The sequence below is a fragment of the Aquarana catesbeiana genome, linkage group LG01 (genome assembly GCF_042186555.1).
Source record: "Aquarana catesbeiana isolate 2022-GZ linkage group LG01, ASM4218655v1, whole genome shotgun sequence".
Classification (NCBI taxonomy): Eukaryota; Metazoa; Chordata; class Amphibia; order Anura; family Ranidae; genus Aquarana; species Aquarana catesbeiana.
The window spans coordinates 679181610-679192407 of record NC_133324.1 but is presented as its reverse complement, the minus strand read 5'-3'; the positions used below and the strand labels follow the sequence as shown (position 1 = coordinate 679192407).

The following is a 10798-nucleotide window of genomic DNA, read 5'->3' as shown; positions in this document are numbered from 1 at the left end:
TTATATGTGACTTTAATGGCACCATGGGAAAACACAATTCCTTTCAATTACATCCTAGGGAGAAGTTCAAGCGGTATGTGGTGTATAGAACAGTACAATTCTAATGGCTAAACTATATGCTGGCATTATATATTTTGCTATTGTAATTGATTTTCTTGCTTTTACTTTTACATTATTGCTTGGCCTAAATACAGGAGCACCCCAATATGATTCATTTCAACTTGAACACCAATCAAATTAATTACACTTAGTAAAAATTGCAACACCTTTATTTGTAACCAGCAGTAAAAGGCCTGAATTGGAAGTGGAAGTAGCAGCCACAACTGATCTAAAAGCTGTTTACTTTTAAAAGAAATAAAGCTAAAGTCCTGTGCTCATACAAATTGGTCAGTGGAAAAACTATTTCATAATGTAGTTTGTAAGATTAAGAGATTAAGCCGTGTTACCCCCTGAATAAAGTTACTAACCAAAGAATGCAAAGCAAGTAGTTGTTGAAATAATACCGATAAGGCCAAGACCTGTCCTTAGAAAGCACTCATGGCCAGCTTTATTTCTCACCCCATCTGCAGAAAGTCAAGGATTCTACCTTTGACCTATTTCCTGGGGTGCAACCCCTGGTTTCACACCAGGAGACATTTCTTCCCAGACTCCATAATATATAATTATGGAGGCCGACTCCCTTGCATTAACCAAGGTAGAAACCACTGAACCTGACAACTCATGCTTCTTAAGAGTGTGGGTCTCAATAGCCAAACCGTTAAATTTAGCATTTGTAAAGTAGGATGGAATACCGGACCTTGCAAGAGAAGGTCTGGCTAAGGCGGTAGGGTCCATGGGTCCCCTACTGCCATCTTTAAGATCTCTGCATACCAAGATTTCCTGGGCCCCACTGGGGGCCACAAGAATTACCTACTTCCCCTCCTGCTTGATCCTGCAAAGAAGTATTGGACGCAGGCAGAATAGGAGGGAATGCATAAATCAGTGAGAACCGATTCCACAGGAATAGCGAGGCATCTGTTCCACATACTAGCGGATCCTTTGTTCTTGACACAAAGTTGTCAATTTCTTTGTTGAACCTAGACGCAACCAGATCTATGTCTGGGATCCCCCATCTTTGATATATTGACAGGAAGATATCAGGGTGAAGGAACCATTCTCCTGGGAACAACTGCTGGTGACTCAAGTAGTCCGCCTGCCAATTTTTTATTCCTAGAATGAAGACTGCCGATACAGTCTTTTCACATTATTTTCTGCCCAAGATAGGATATGATTCACCTTTTTCTGGGCCGCACAACTTCTTGTGCCCCCTTGGTGATTAATATAGGCCATTGCTGTGGCATTGTCGGATTGAATCCTGGCAGGACAATTCCATAAACTGAACGTTCAGGCCTTCAGGACCAAGTGCTGAATTTCTAGAATGTTAAAGGGCAAGGCCCTTTCTGATCTGGGCCACTTCTCTTGGACAGTTGCCTCTTCCAGAACTGCTCCCCAACCCCCCAAAAAAAGGTTGGCATATGTTGTTACCATTTCCCAGGTAACTGAAGGAAGGATTTTCCCCTTTGCAGATATTTGGTTAAACTGAGGCTCCGGCGCACCCAGCCTACAGTACCTGGTATTTCCAGACGGTCTCCCATCCAGGTACTAACCAGGCCTAACCCTGCTTAGCCTCAAAGATCCAATGAGATCAGGTGCTTTCAGGGTGATATGGCCATAGGCTTTAGAATCAGACACATTGGGAATCTAGAGCTTGAACCCTTTGTTCCAAGCCGATAGGATACTGTTTTGCAGCAGTCTGAAATGAAACTGAGCATAAGGAACGGCCTCGAATGAAGCCACCATCTTTCCCAACAACCTCAAGCAAAGCTGAATAGAAGAATTCATCTTGCTTCGACCACCTGAATCAGTTCCTTCATGGCGCTGATCTTTGCCTGGAGCAAGAATAAACTTTTCTGGGTGTATCTATGATCAGACCCAAGTATTTTAGCCTTCTTCATGGTTTTAAAGAAGATTTCTTCTAGGTTGAAAATCTGACCTAGATATTCCAGGTAGTTGAATGTGGTGACCATACTTTGGTCTAAGCGGGCTACTGACTGGTCTATGAAGAACAGATCGTCTAGGTAAACCATAATCGTTATACCTTGGGCCCTTAATCTGGCTAGAAGAGGGACCAGAACCTTTGTAAACACTCAAGGTGCAGTAGCTACACACTGAAAATGAAGATTTTCCACCTTGAAAAGTAGATATTACTAGTGAGCGAGGAAATAGGCATATGGAGATATACATCTTTGATGTCGATTGACTCCAGAAGTTCTCCTCCTTGTAGGATAGGGATAACTAATTGGATTGACTCCATGTAAAAAAAGAGTGGGTATATTCAGGAACTGAATTTAGATTTTTGAGATCCAGAATGTCCATTCGGATTTGGCACTGTGAAAAAGAGGTTTGAACCAAACCCCAATCTCTGCTCTTACATGGGGACCACCATGATCACTTTTTGTCAAAAGATGGTCCAATGCTTAAGAGAAAGACTTCTTTTTCTCTGGATCCTTAGGAACTCTTAGAACTTCAGTTTGTACCTTGAAGCTATTGAGGAAGTCCCCAATTCATCTCGACACTCTTCCTGGCAGATCCTTGAGAACTGCAGAAAAATTCCCCCTATTCGAGCGAGCGGTGAGGCCTCCTCATAAGGAGGCTTCAGTATCTTGTAGGTTTCCTCCCCCAAGACCTCTTTTGTCCCTGGGGTTTACTCTGAGGATTACCTTTGAACCTGACGACTGAAGCGGTCGTGACTGCCTGGAGGCTGATGGCCCTGGCACAGGAGAAGGAGCTTTAAAACGAAAATACATTTACTCCTTTTCTTAAATGGCAAAAGGGGTTTTTCCACTAGAATTTCTTTGGATGTATTATCCAAAACATCCCCAAATAGCTGTTTCACCGCAAAAAGAAAGCCTAGCCAGGAGCTTCTTGCATGGCGCTTAGCGAAGGGCACAAGGCCTGAAGGATAGAGTCTCTCATAGCAACTATTGAAAACATAAAGCTGCCAGATCCTGGACCTTGAACACCTGTTTAAACTGGTCTCTCAACGATTAACCAATTACTGAGACACTCAATCTGCCAGAGAAAAAAAGTGTATTTTTTTATAGGAATTCCAACTTTTTATCCTTTGGATCCCTAAGCATTTGAGCTTTATCTGCTGGACAAGTCAAACTTTTATTCACAGTGGACAGGGATGAACCGAACACCCCCCATGTTCGGTTTGCACCAGAAAATGCGAGCAGGCAAAAATGTTGTTCGAACACGCGAACACCGTTAAAGTCTATGGGACGCGAACATGAATAATTAAAAAGTGCTAATTTTAAAGGCTTATATGCAAGTTTTTGTCATAAAAAGTGTTCGGGGACCTGGGTCCTGCCCCAGGGGCAATGGATCAATGCAAAAAAAAGTTTTAAAAACTGAGGTTTTTTCGGGAGTAATGATTTTAATAATGCTTAAAGTGAAACAATGAAAGTGTAATATTCCTTTACATTTCATACCTGGGGGGTGTCTATAGTATGCCTGTAAAGAGGCGCATGTTTCCCCTGTTTAGAACAGTCTGACAGCAAAATGACATTTCAAAGGAAAAAAAGTCATTTAAAAGTACTCGCGGCTATATGAATTGTCGGTCCGACAATACACATAAAAGTTCATTGATGAAAATGGCATGGGATTTCCCCACAGGGGAAACCAGAACCAACATTTTTTTTAAAAATGGTGTGGGGTCCCCCTAAATTCCATACCAGGCCCTTCAGGTCTGGTTTGGATATTAAGGGGAACCCCGCGCCAAAATAAAAAAAAAGGCATGGGGTCCCCCTCAAAATCCACACCAGACCCTTCAGGTCTGGTATGGATTTTACGGGGAACCCCGTGCCAAAATAAAAAAAAAAATGGCGCGGGGTCCCCTCAAAAATCCATACCAGACCCTTATACCAGCACACAACCTGGCAGGCAACAGGAAAAGAGGGGGGACGAGAGAATGCCCCCCCTCCTGAACCGTACCAGGCCACATGCCCTCAATTTTGGGAGGGTGCTTTGGGGTCCCCCCAAAGCACCTTGTCCCCATGTTGATGAGGACAAGGGCCTCATCCCCACAACCCTTGCCCGGTGGTTGTGGGGGTCTGCGGGCAGGGGGCTTATCGGAATCTGGAAGCCCCCTTTAACAAGGGGACCCCCAGATTCTGCCCCCCGTGTTAAATGGTAAAGGTTTTGAACCCCTACCATTTCACAAAAAAAGTGTCAAAAATGTTAAAAATGACAAGAGACAGTTTTTGACAATTCCTTTATTTAAATGCTTCTTCTTTCCATCTTCTTTCTTCTATCTTCTTTCTTCTATCTTCCTTCGGTTTCTTCCTCCATCTTCTTCTTCTTCTTCCTCCGATCCTCTGCTTCCTGCTCTGGTGTTCTTGTCCGGCATCTTCCTCCGCTGTGTCTTCTTACCTTCTTTGTTCTCGGGCCGCTCTGCATCCATGATAGGAGGCTTCCTCTGTGTGATGCTTCTCGTCTTTTGACGGTTCTTAAATAACGGACGGCGGGGCCACCCGATGACCCCGCCCCCTCTGATGCATGGGGAATTCCCTGTCCGCCCCCTCTGATGTCATGGGGAAAGCCTCGGGTAAGTCACTGTGCATCAGAGGAGGTCACCAGGTAGCCCTGCCCTCCATTATTTAAGAACCGTCAGAAGACGAGAAGCGTCACATAGCGGGAGCCTCCCATCATGGATGCGGAGTGGGCCGAGAATGAAGAAGGGAAGAAGATGCAGCGGAGGAAGATGCAGGACGAGAACACCGGAGCAAGAAGCAGAGGATCAGAGGAAGAAGAAGAAGTAGATGGAGGAAGAAACCGAAGGAAGATAGAAGATAGAAGAAAGAAGATGGAAAGAAGAAGCATTTAAATAAAGGAATTGTCAAAAACTGTCTCTTGTCATTTTTAACATTTTTGACACTTTTTTTGTTAAATGGTAGTACCCCCTTACCATTTCACACAGGGGTGGCGGGATCTGGGGGTCCCCTTTTTAAAGGGGGCTTCCAGATTCCGATAAGCCCATAGACCCCCACAACCACCGGGCAAGGTTTGTGGGGATGAGGCCCTTGTCCTCATCAACATGGGGACAAGGTGCTTTGGGGGGACCCCAAAGCACCCTCCAAATGTTGAGGGCATGTGGCCTGGTATGGTTCAGGAGAGGGGGTGGTCTCTTGTCCCCCCTCTTTTCCTGCTGCCTGCCAGGTTGCGTGCTTGGATAAGGGTCTGGTATGGATTTTTGGGGGGACCCCACGCCATTTTTTTTATATTTTGACACGGGGTTCCCCTTAAAATCCATACCAGACCTGAAGGGGACCTGTGGGGAAATCCCATGCCGTTTTTATCAATTAACTTTTATGTGTATTGTCGGACCGACAATTCATATAGCCGCGAGTACTTTTAAATGACTTTTTTTCCTTTGAAATGTCATTTTGCTGTCAGACTGTTCTAAACATGGGAAACATGTGCCCCTTTACAGGCATACTATAGACACCCCCCAGGTATGAAATTTAAAGGAATATTACACTTTTATTGTTTCACTTTAAGCATTATTAAAATCACTGCTCCCGAAAAAACGGGCATTTTTAAAACTTTTTTTGCATTGATCCATATCCCCTGGGACACTTTTTATAATAATACCATGCATATAAGCCTTTAAAATTAGCACTTTTGATTTCTCCCATAGACTTTTAAAGGGTGTTCCGCGGCTTTCGAATTTGCCGCGAACACCCCAAATTGTTCGCCGTTTGGCGAACTTGCGAACAGCCGATGTTCGAGTCGAACATGAGTTCGACTTGAACTCGAAGCTCATCCCTAACAGAGGATATAGCAGCGTTATTTGTTGGTATACCCTACTTAGTGAATTTTTTCCACCATAGGATAAAGTGTGAAAACTTTTTAGGAGGGAATAAAATGCTTATCTGGGTGATCCACGCAGATACAAAAAAACTTTTCCAGCAAAGAATGGACAGGAAAAGGCATGCACAGCTTGAGGAGGCTTTAGCGAACCCAAACACTCAGTTAAGGGTACATAAATGCGGAGCAGACTATTCAGTAAGAAATTGCACCATCAATCTTACAGATTGTGAACGCTGGTCCTCCCGCATTTGACACCTCAGAAGAAGAGTCATCAGCCTCACCACGGTCCCCTGAGGGAATTCAACTTCTCCTGCCCCTAGTTCCCCAGTTTGAGGATCCTGGGTAATGGAAGAGAACCTGTCGCATTTAATCCCACACTGGGATGCGATTAAAGCCGCTAATCTTTTTTTTTTCAATCCTATCCTGGCTGAGGACAAAAGATCTTTTTAATAACATAAACAGGGGCTGCAGTGTTGATTGCAAACATTTCATGGCCCAATGCTCACTCTGACCAGCCATTCCCTCTCAGGGGAGGATGCCATTTGTAGAGATGAGTAGGCTTTCCAGAGGGAGACCCTTTCAGCTCTTTTTTTTGGGGGTTGTTTCAACCCCCCCTTCTGACCTTAGCCCGATGCACAAAGCAGAGGTACTACCAGAAGAAATCTCATTCCACTGCTTAAGTAATAGTCAGCCACTGCCGCTGCTATTAATGCTCAGCCTGATGCAAATAAAAGATGTGCCAAATAGGAAATGCCTGTGACACCAACCTCTTTCATGCCCCTCTTTGCTCTTGTGTCCCTCCAACAATTTGGAATTTTTTTTTTTTTTAAAACACACTCGCCGTATGAAAGAAAACAGCATCGCCAATCGGTTTTTTTTCAGCTCTCCCTCAATGCTCAGACTCGTGAAGAGGGGGAGAGTTCAGCCCAGGTGGGGGTGTCTGGTGGAAGCAACCCCCCCCAACTTACCGGAGGTCTGCCTTCTGCCTGCTAGCTGGAAGAAAAAAGCCTTCTGCTTCTGTGACACAGCGTGATCTCTGAGCAAAGTATGAGAAGGTACATGCTCCATGCAGCCCCCAGTGGTGACACTTAGGCGTGATAACATTTACTTTTTTAAAGGAGACATTTCATAAGAAAATTTAAAAATTCCTTAGAAAAACTCCATTTACCTTTCTTGCCGCAAGGCTTTCTGTGGTAAAACCAACAAACCCAATCTTCACCCTTCACGGTGGGTTCTATTAACATACCTTCATGAACCAGGGATCTTCAGGGAACCCACAATCCTGGACCTGTAATAGCACCCCGCTAGTAAAACTTTATGGCTTAAAATACCAAAGTACTGGATCCCGGGGTCCAGCTCTCTAAAAAGACCTAGTTTCTTTGGACACGAGGCCCAGGTACCATTCGATTTGGCCCAAAAAAGACACTTTGAATGGATCCGGCTGCATAGCTAGCCCCAGCAAGGATTGCTCCAATGGAGCTCAGCACAGCACATCTTCACTCGTGACCAACACCTTAGACACTGGTGAAAAAACTGAGATACTCCTGGTATGGGAGGAGTTATATAGGGAGGCAACTTCCTGTTTAGTGTGTGCCAGTGTCCAGCACCTGAAGGTGGACTATAACCCACATAGTAATTACTATGGCTCTGTGTCCCGTGATGTACGATTAAAGAAATGCCTGATCTGTGCTTCGACATTTTTTATATAGATAAGGGGCAGGGCCACCTGGGCACCCTGCTGATGTCATGGACTGGTGCATGCTGGGTCTGTGACATCAGAAGGGGCAGGGTCCCTATGTAGGGAATGTCAAAGCGCAGTGGAGGCATTTGGTGAGAGGCCTCCCAGTAGACTAGAGGTTTTTATTTTATTTTAATTTTCGGGTCAGCGGGTGGTGTGATTGATGATGGATTTACATCTAGGGACACTATTTTTTATTTTTTAATAAAGGAATGGTCAAAAACTTGTCTCTTGCTTTTGATACTTTTTGACACTTTTTTGGTTACCATGTACCCGTTACTCATTTACATAGGGGGCTGGGATCTGGGGGCCCCCTTGTTAAAGGGGGCTTCCAGATTCCCATAAGCTTCCTGCCCGCAGACCCCCACAACCATCAGCCATGGTGGTGGGGATGAGGCCCTTGTCCCAATCAACATGGGGACAAGGTGCTTTGGGACAGGGGGGCAGAGCCCCCCTGCCCCAAAGCACCAATGCCCCATGTTGAGGGCATGTGGCCTGGTATGGTTCAAGAGGGGGGCGCTCACTCATCCCTCCCCTTTCCTGACCTGCCAGGCTGCATGCCCAGATAAGGGTATGGTACAGGGGGTCCCAGGGCGTTTTTTTTTCTTATTTTGGCATGGGACCCCATGCTATTTTTTTTTTTTCATTAAACAAAGGTTTTATTAAGTAAAGGTGGTGCATATAAATACAGAGTTGTACCAATATACATGTACATAAAATGCATGTTAAACAAGGGAGGTATACACTGTTTATATAGTCAAAATTAGGAGTAAGATGCGCTAACGCAGATATAAGTGTATACAACTATGAAATACTATCAATATAATGAGTAATATTATCTCCCTCCCCCCCTCCCCCCCACCTCCGTTGAACATTTATTGTTTTTTTTATGTTAGTATACGTGCTGTATATATATATATATATATCCTGGCGTTCTCATATATGTTACATACATTTAAGTCTGTATGGGATATATTGTGCACTGTGCAGACATGACCATTATGGGAGACCAACATTAACCATGGTGTCTTTTGATTTATACTTTCTCTGTTTGTAACTGGAATAAAGTCTTAGTTATAGAGATTTAAGTGTTGTATTGCTAAACGAGCTTATAATTAAGTACAAGTTTCAGGTTCTTGCAACCATCGATTCCAAATTTTGTTGTATTTTGTCGGACAACCTCTATTAATGTAAATATGCTTTTTGTATAGCAAGGTTGCGTTAACTTCTGTTTTCCATTCCGCCACACTGGGGGGGGTTGGCCTCATCCACTTTCTTGCAATAATTTTCCTGACAGAGAATAGGGTTTCATGTAAAAATACCTTGGTAAATTTCTCTACTGTGTCTGGAAATATCCCTAGGAGATAGGGATGAGCTTCGTGTTCGAGTCGAACCCATGTTCGACTCGAACATCGGCTGTTCGCCCGTTCGCCGAATTGCGAACGATATGGGCCGTTCGCGCTAAATTCGTGTGGCGCGTCACGGCCCATAATTCACTGCGGCATCGCAGTGCATTGCTAGCTGATGATTGGCCAAGCATGCACTATGACCCGCATGCTTGGCCAATCACAGCGCCGTCAGTAGAGAGAGCTGTAATTGGCCAAAGCCAGGGTGGCTTTGGCCAATTATGGCTCAGGGGATTTAGTACACACCCCACACTATATAAGGCCGCCTGCACAGCGGCCCTGTGTAGTGTGTGTTCCGGTGTGCTGAGAGATAGAGAGAGAGAGAGACAGTGTCATTTGATTTGAGTTAGACAGATTAGGCAGAACAGTCAGTCAGTTAGCTGCACTTACAGTGTATTGTGTATATATATGCATCCCAGGTGTTGCATATATATATATATACACTGTATTCAGTTTAGCTAGATCCGTTCCTGTTATCTTCTATCTAGACTATTTACATTTAATGCAGTGCGTCCTGCTCACAGTGTTCAGCTAGATCCGTTCCTGCTATTTACATTTAGTGCAGTGCGTCCTGCTCACAGTGTTCAGCTAGATCCGTTCCTGTTATCTTCTAGACTATTTACATTTAGTGCAGTGCGTCCTGCTCACAGTGTTCAGCTAGATCCGTTCCTGCAATTTACATTTAGTGCAGTGCGTCCTGCTCACAGTGTTCAGCTAGATCCGTTCCTGCTATTTACATTTAGTGCAGTGCGTCCTGCTCACAGTGTTCAGCTAGATCCGTTCCTGTTATTTACATTTAGTGCAGTGCGTCCTGCTCACAGTGTTCAGCTAGATCCGTTCCTGCTATTTACATTTAGTGCAGTGCGTCCTGCTCACAGTGTTCAGCTAGATCCGTTGCTGCTATTTACATTTAGTGCAGTGCGTCCTGCTCACAGTGTTCAGCTAGATCCGTTCCTGCTATTTACATTTAGTGCAGTGCGTCCTGCTCACAGTGTTCAGCTAGATCCGTTCCTGTTATCTTCTAGACTATTTACATTTAGTGCAGTGCGTCCTGCTCACAGTGTTCAGCTAGATCCGTTCCTGTTATTTACATTTAGTGCAGTGCGTCCTGCTCACAGTGTTCAGCTAGATCCGTTCCTGCTATTTACATTTAGTGCAGTGCGTCCTGCTCACAGTGTTCAGCTAGATCCGTTCCTGTTATCTTCTAGACTATTTACATTTAGTGCAGTGCGTCCTGCTCACAGTGTTCAGCTAGATCCGTTCCTGTTATCTTCTAGACTATTTACATTTAGTGCAGTGCGTCCTGCTCACAGTGTTCAGCTAGATCCGTTCCTGTTATCTTCTAGACTATTTACATTTAGTGCAGTGCGTCCTGCTCACAGTGTTCAGCTAGATCCGTTCCTGTTATCTTCTAGACTATTTACATTTAGTGCAGTGCGTCCTGCTCACAGTGTTCAGCTAGATCCGTTCCTGTTATCTTCCTACTGACAGGCAGGCTTGTCTGGTTACAGTATATAAAGCTACCTGAAGAAAATTACAGATGTTCTATTTGATCCTATTAGTACCACGGTCAGGCAGCTAGACTATTTACATTTAGTACAGTGCGTCCTGCTCACAGTGTACAGCTAGATCCGTTCCTGTTATCTTCCTACTGACAGGCAGGCTTGTCTGGTTACAGTATATAAAGCTACCTGAAGAAAATTACAGGTGTTCTATTTGATCCTATTAGTACCATGGTCAG

The 10798-nt window shown here is 44.5% G+C and overlaps 1 pseudogene; it reads right to left on the bottom strand.

The window, feature by feature from the left end:
• Positions 1-1597: 1597 nt before the first annotated feature.
• LOC141125137 (5S ribosomal RNA) lies at positions 1598-1716 on the bottom strand (annotated as a pseudogene).
• Positions 1717-10798: the final 9082 nt, after the last annotated feature.